This window comes from Lipotes vexillifer, unplaced genomic scaffold (assembly GCF_000442215.2).
Source record: "Lipotes vexillifer unplaced genomic scaffold, Lipotes_vexillifer_v1.1 scaffold393, whole genome shotgun sequence".
In the NCBI taxonomy this organism is placed as follows: Eukaryota; Metazoa; Chordata; class Mammalia; order Artiodactyla; family Lipotidae; genus Lipotes; species Lipotes vexillifer.
In genome coordinates this window covers 3444504-3451049 of record NW_006774564.1, presented here as the reverse complement: position 1 = coordinate 3451049, position 6546 = coordinate 3444504, and positions in this window count along the sequence as shown.

The window sequence follows — 6546 nt, the reverse complement described above, 5'->3', positions numbered from 1 at the left end:
TTCCTGCTGCCTTATGCCCACAACTCCTCCCAACTCTTCCAGCTTTGCACAGTAATAGGCACATAAAAAAATATTCACTAAGAACTTGCTGCTTCAGAAGAAAGTACTGAGAGTTTTAAATACTGCAATAATTCAAGAAATTGGGAAATCTTTTTTTTTGAATAATTAAGATTAATACATTAACTAATTAGTTAATTGGCTCTCCAATGGGTAAGCTGGATTAAGATTCTAACAGGAAAGCATCTGTCTTGACAACTTTCCGAGTGCTTTTTGGAACCAAAGCTTTTTATGTTCATAGAAAATCCAAGTTGTAGAAAATTCTTTAGCCAATAAAATACAATGGCTGAAAATGACACCAATTTAGAAAACCACATGAACTCTACCAGGCGTTGATAGAGATAATTAATCAAGAAATTTTAAAACTAAGCATTTTAATCCCCTTAACACAAACAAGAGAAAACTGATGAACAAGTTGTTTATGCTAACCACTCATGCAAAGGCTAGTGGGTCTGTGAACTATAGAACTCGCTCAGTAAATCAAATCTTTATAACCTTTGCCCAAGTTTCAGGAAAATCTATGTAACAATTACAGAAGATCACCCATCTGAAAATGTTCCACTATTTCATTTAATGACCACAAAATAAATAAGGTATGATGGAAATCTTGATACTCTTTTACGATATGTGAAATCTGTTCTGAGTCTACTAACGTCTTTATATTTAAAAGAAGCAAGCAAACATCCCAATACAGGAGGTTGAGATAAAATGAAAAGCTTCCTTTATTCCATCAATATATGTTGATTCGATCCTTTGACCTTCCTTAAAACTGAAATTAAATTGAACATGCACTGTATAAACTCAGGAGAAATGTAGCAGGCACTACAGATCTGACCCTGTTAAAAGATTTTCTTTGAGTGGAACATAAAACAAATTATAACCATTTTATTGTCATAAAATCAATAGTGAAAAGAAACCTAACAATGTCTTTTACTATGGTAGCTCTCAAATATTTTTCTCCTGTATAATTATTTAAATCTAATTTTACAAAAGTAATATATAATCAATCCAGAGAGTTTAAAAGTATATATAATATAAATAAACAGGAATTTCATCTCCAAAAGACCTTTAACATTTTGGTGTGCATTCTTTCCATTTTTTCTAATGATATATATATATATTTAAAAAAATAAAAGTGCCCACTTACTGTACATGCTATTTTAGAACATTTTTTCACTTAGCACTCTGTTAAGGTTTTCTCATATTTATATAATCTATTATTTGTTTTATAAACTCCCTTTATGCATTTAATACGATATACACCAGTAGTTGTATCTTGTATTTTTAATGTATGTGAATAAGTCAGTAAGTTGTTTAGAAACACAATTAGCTAACCAGCACCAAGATATTCTGGTTATTTATAACCATGTTATCTTGCTCTTAGATCCAAGGGTATCCAGCTTTAAGCAAATCCACATAACATGCGACGGAAAAAAAATTGTATAGTCAACTAGAAGGAAAATACCTTTTAGGTAGAGCAGGCCAGCCTGGAGCGAGAGCACGAATGGAAGCCACACATCATATATCTAAATATTTAAAAGTTTTAAATCAAACTAACAAACTGTTGAATAAAATATGTTCTACCTTGACAAAATACTTTCAAAATCATCTGAGAGTCAGGTGAGAATGAAGAACTCAGACCAAACATGGAGGTACAGGGAGATGAGCCTGGCCCCTGTCCATCACCCATAGCCTATGGGCCACTTCTCCTTCTCTTCACATCCCTGGCTCTGTCCCACCCCACCAGGGACTCACACACAAGTACGTGGACAACTCAGTTCTGTCTACAACTCTGCCCACAACTACTGTCCCTTGGCCACACATCAGGCCTGGGAGTGTGCACTCAGCAGCACGTCAGCCCTCAAGAAGAGAGGAGGGGCGAGGGGAACAGCGCTGTGCAGGCCTTTGGAAGCAAGCTGGAGGGAGAAGTGGCAGGCAATTTGAGGATCTTAGGTACCAAAAGCACAGTGTAAAAGAGGGGGGTGCAGATTCCCAGGGGAGACATCCCCCAGCCCTGTGAATTCTTACTTTGATGTGTACGTTTGGGGTGTAGGGTATGGAATGCAGACCCAGGGTTGGCCTTCTACAGCACAGGGCCCAAGGCAGGGGCCTCTTCTGCCTGTGTCTGAGGGCAGAAGCAGGGCAAGCCCACCTTTTTGAGGTTTTTTTTTGACAAGCTCATTTGAAGTAGATATTAAGACCCTGAAGGACAAAGTCTGGGGAGAGAAGATCTAACAGAGGGCGAATAGTTAAAAGTCTGAAGGCAGGGCCCATGTGATTAAATGCTAAATAACAAAACCTTCTGTTACTCATGAAACAATTATTGGTAATGGGAATTTTTGCACCAAGATGGAAAACCATGAGCGTTTGAACCTAGTTAACTTAGGGTTATATTGGATTGACACACAGAATGGGCCAAGAGGAAATAAGCTCTCTGGAACTTTCAAACACCCTAAAGAAATCTCTGGACTCTCAAAGACCATGAAAATAGTGGGCCATGGGAGGGAGAACGTTAAATTGATATATGCTGACTTAATGAGGGACAGAGACATGCCAAGTGACATCTTGGTAATATCTATATGAAAATTTGCATTTGAATAAAAAAAGTATAAGTGCTTTTTCACTTTGCAAATATAATCATTCTGTGATTATTTTTAATGGAATGGTTTAGTACTTTTAAATGATTACATTTAAAAAATGAGGGTGACAAAATAAACATACTTCTTTTCTTTTCTTTTTTAACATTTTTATTGAAGTATAGATGTTCACAATGTTGTGTTAGTTTCTGCTGTATAACAAAGTGAATCAGCTATATGTATACATATATCCCCATATCCCCTCCCTCTTGTGTCTCCCTCCCACCCTCCCTATCCCACCCCTCTAGGTGGTCACAAAGCACCAGAGCTGATCTCCCTGTGCTATGCGGCTTCTTCCCACTAGCTATCTATTTTACATTTGGTGGTATATATATGTCCATGCCACTATCTCACTTTGTCCCAGTGTACCCTTCCCCCTCCCCGTGTCCTCAAGTTCATTCTCTATGTCGGCATCTTTATAACTGTCCTGCCCCTATGATCATCAAAACCAGTTTTTTTTCTTAGATTCCATATATATGCATTAGCATACAGTATTTGTCTTTTTCCGACTTACTTCACTCTGTATGACAGACTCTAACTCCATCCACCTGACTACAAATAACTCAATTCGTTTCTTTTTTATGGCTGAGTAATATTCCATTGTATATATGTGCCACATCTTCTTTATCCATTCATCTGTTGACGGACACTTAGGTTACTTCCATGTCCTGGCTATTGTAAATAGCGCTGCAATGAACATTGTGGTACATGACTTTTTTTGAATTATGGTTTTCTCAGGGTATATGCCCAGTAGTGGGATTGCTGGGTCATATGGTAGTTCTATTTTTAGTTTTTTAAGGAACCTCCATACTATTCTCCATAGTGGCTGTATCAATTTACTTTCCCACCAACTGTGCAAGAGGGTTCCCTTTTATCCACACACCCTCTTCAGCATTTACTGTTTTTAGATTTTTTGATGATGGCTACTCTGACTGGTTTCAGGTGATACCTCATTGTAGTTTTGATGCCCATTTCTCTAATGATTAGTGATGTTGAGCATCCTTTCATGTGTTCATTGGCAATCTGTATATCTTCTTTGGAGAAATATCTATTTAGATCTTCTGCCCATTTTTGAATTGGGTTGTTTTTTTGATATTGAGCTGCATGAGTTGCTTATAAATTTTGGAGATTAATCCTTTGTCAGTTGCTTCATTTGCAAATATTTTCTCCCATTCTGCGGGTTGTCTTTTCATCTTGTTCATGGTTTCCTTTGCTATGCAAAACTTTTAAGTTTCATTAGGTCCCATTTGTTTATTTTTGTTTTTACTTCCATTTCTCTAGCAGGTGGGTCAAAAAGGATCTTGCTGTGATTTATATCATGGAGTGTTCTGGCTATGCTTTCCTCTAAGAGTTTTATGGGATCTGGCCTTACATTTAGGCCTTTAATCCATTTTGAGTTTATTTTTGTGTATGGTATTAGAGAGTGTTCTAATTTCATTCTTTTACATGTAGCTCTCCGGTTTTCCCAGCACCACTTATTGAAGAGGCTGTCTTCTCCATTGTATATTCTTGCCTCCCTTATCAAAGGTATGGTGTCTGTATGTGCATGGGTTTATCTCTGGGCTTTCTATCCTGTTCCATTGATCTATCTTTCTGTTTTCGTGCCAGTACCATACTGTCTTGATTACTGTAGCTTTGTGGTATAGTCTGAAGTCCGGGAGCCTGATTCCTCCAGCTGCATTTTTATTTCTCAGGATTGCTTTGGCTACTGGGGGTCTTTTGTGTTTCAAAAAAATTGTGAAATTTCTGGTTCTTTTTCTGTGAAAAATGCCATTGGTAGTTTGATAGGGATTGCACTGAATCTGTAGATTGCTTTGGTAGTATAGTCATTTTCACATGTTGATTCTTCCATTCCAAGAACATGGCATATCTCTCCATCTGTTTGTATCATCTTTAATTTCTTTCATCAGTGTCTTATAGTTTACTGCATACAGGTCTTTTGTCTCCTTGGGTAAGCTTATTCCTAGGTATTTTATTCTTTTTGTTGCAATGGTAAATGGGAATGTTTTCTTAATTTCTCTTTCAGATTTTTCATCATTAGTGTATAGGAATGCCAGAGATTTCTGTGCACTAATTTAGTATTCTGCTACTTTACCAAATTCATTGATTAGCTCTAGTAGTTTTCTCGTAGCATCTTTAGGATTCTCTATGTATAGTATCATGTCATTGCAAACAGTGACAGTTTTACTTCTTCTTTTCCGATTTGGATTCCTTTTATTTCTTTTTCTTCTCTGATTGTTGTGGCTAAAACTCCCATAACTATGTTGAATAATAGCGGTGAGACTGGGCATCCTTGTCTTGTTCCTGATTTTAGAGGAAATGGTTTCAGTTTTTCACCATTGAGAACAATGTTGGCTATGGGTTTGTCATATATGGCCTTTATAATGTTGAGCTAAGTTCCCACTACTCCTAATTTCTGGAGAGTTTTTATCACAAATGGTGTTGATTTTTGTCAAAAGCTTTTTCTGCATCTATTGAGATTATCATACGGTTTTATGCTTCAGTTTGTTAATACGGTGTATCACATTGATTGATTTGCATATATTGAAAAATCCTTGCATTCCTGGCAAAAACTGCACTTGATCATGGTGTATGATCCTTTTAATGTGCTGTTGGATTCTGTTTGCTAGTATTTTGTTGAGGATTTTTGCATCTATGTTCATCAGTGATATTGGCCTGTAGTTTTCTTTCTTTGTGACATCTTTGTCTTGTTTTTGTATCAGAGGGATGTTGGCCTCGGAGAATGAGTTTGGGAGTGTTCCTCCCTCTGCTATATTTTGTAAGAGTTTGAGAAGGTTAGGTGTTAGCTCTTCTGTAAACGATAGAATTCACCTGTGAAACTATCTGGACCTGGGCTTTTGCTTGTTGGAAAATTTTTAATCACAGTTTCAATTCCAGCGCTTGTGACTGTCCTGTTTATATTTTCTATTTCTTCCTGGTTCAGTCTCAGAAGGTTGTGCATTTCTAAGAATTTGTCCAGTTCTTCCAGATTGTCCAATTTATTGGCATATAGTTGCTTGTAGTAATCTCTCATGATCCTTTGTATTTCTGCAGTGTCAGTTGTTACTTCTCCTTTTGCTTTTCTGATTCTATTGATTTGAGTCTTCTCCCTTTTTTTCTTGTTGAGTCTGGCTAATGGTTTATCAATTTTGTTTATCTTTTTAAAGAACCAGCTTTTAGGATTTTTTTTTTTTTTTTTTTTGCCGTACGCGGGCCTCTCACTGTTGTGACCTCTCCCCTTGTGGAGCACAAGCTCCAGACGTGCAGGCTCAGCGGCCATGGCTCATGGGCCCAGCCACTCCGCGGCATGTGGGATCCTTCCGGACCGGGGCACGAACCCGTGTCCCCTGCATCGGCAGGTGGACTCTCAACCACTGCGCCACCAGGGAAGTCCAGTTTTTTTAATCTTTGCTATTGTTTCCTTCATTTCTTTTTCATTTATTTCTTCTCTGATCATTATGATTCCTTTCCTTCTGCTAACTCTGGGGTTTTTTTGTTCTTCTTTCTCTAATTGCTTTAGCTGTAAGGTTAGGTTGTTTATGTGAGATTTTTCTTGTTTCTTGAGGTAGCACTGTATTGCTACAAACTTCCCTCTTAGACCTGCTTTTCCCATAGGTTTTGGGTCCTCGTGTTTTCATTGTCATTTGTTTCTAGGTATTTTTTGATTTCCTCTTTGATTACTTCTGCGATGTCTTGGTTATTTAGAAGCATATTGTTTAGCCACAATATGTTTTTATTTTTTACAGATTTTTTTCCTGTAATTGATATCTAGCCTCACGGCATTGTGGTCAGAAAACATACTTGATATGATTTCAGTTTTCTTAAATTTACCAAGGTTTGATATGTGACCTAA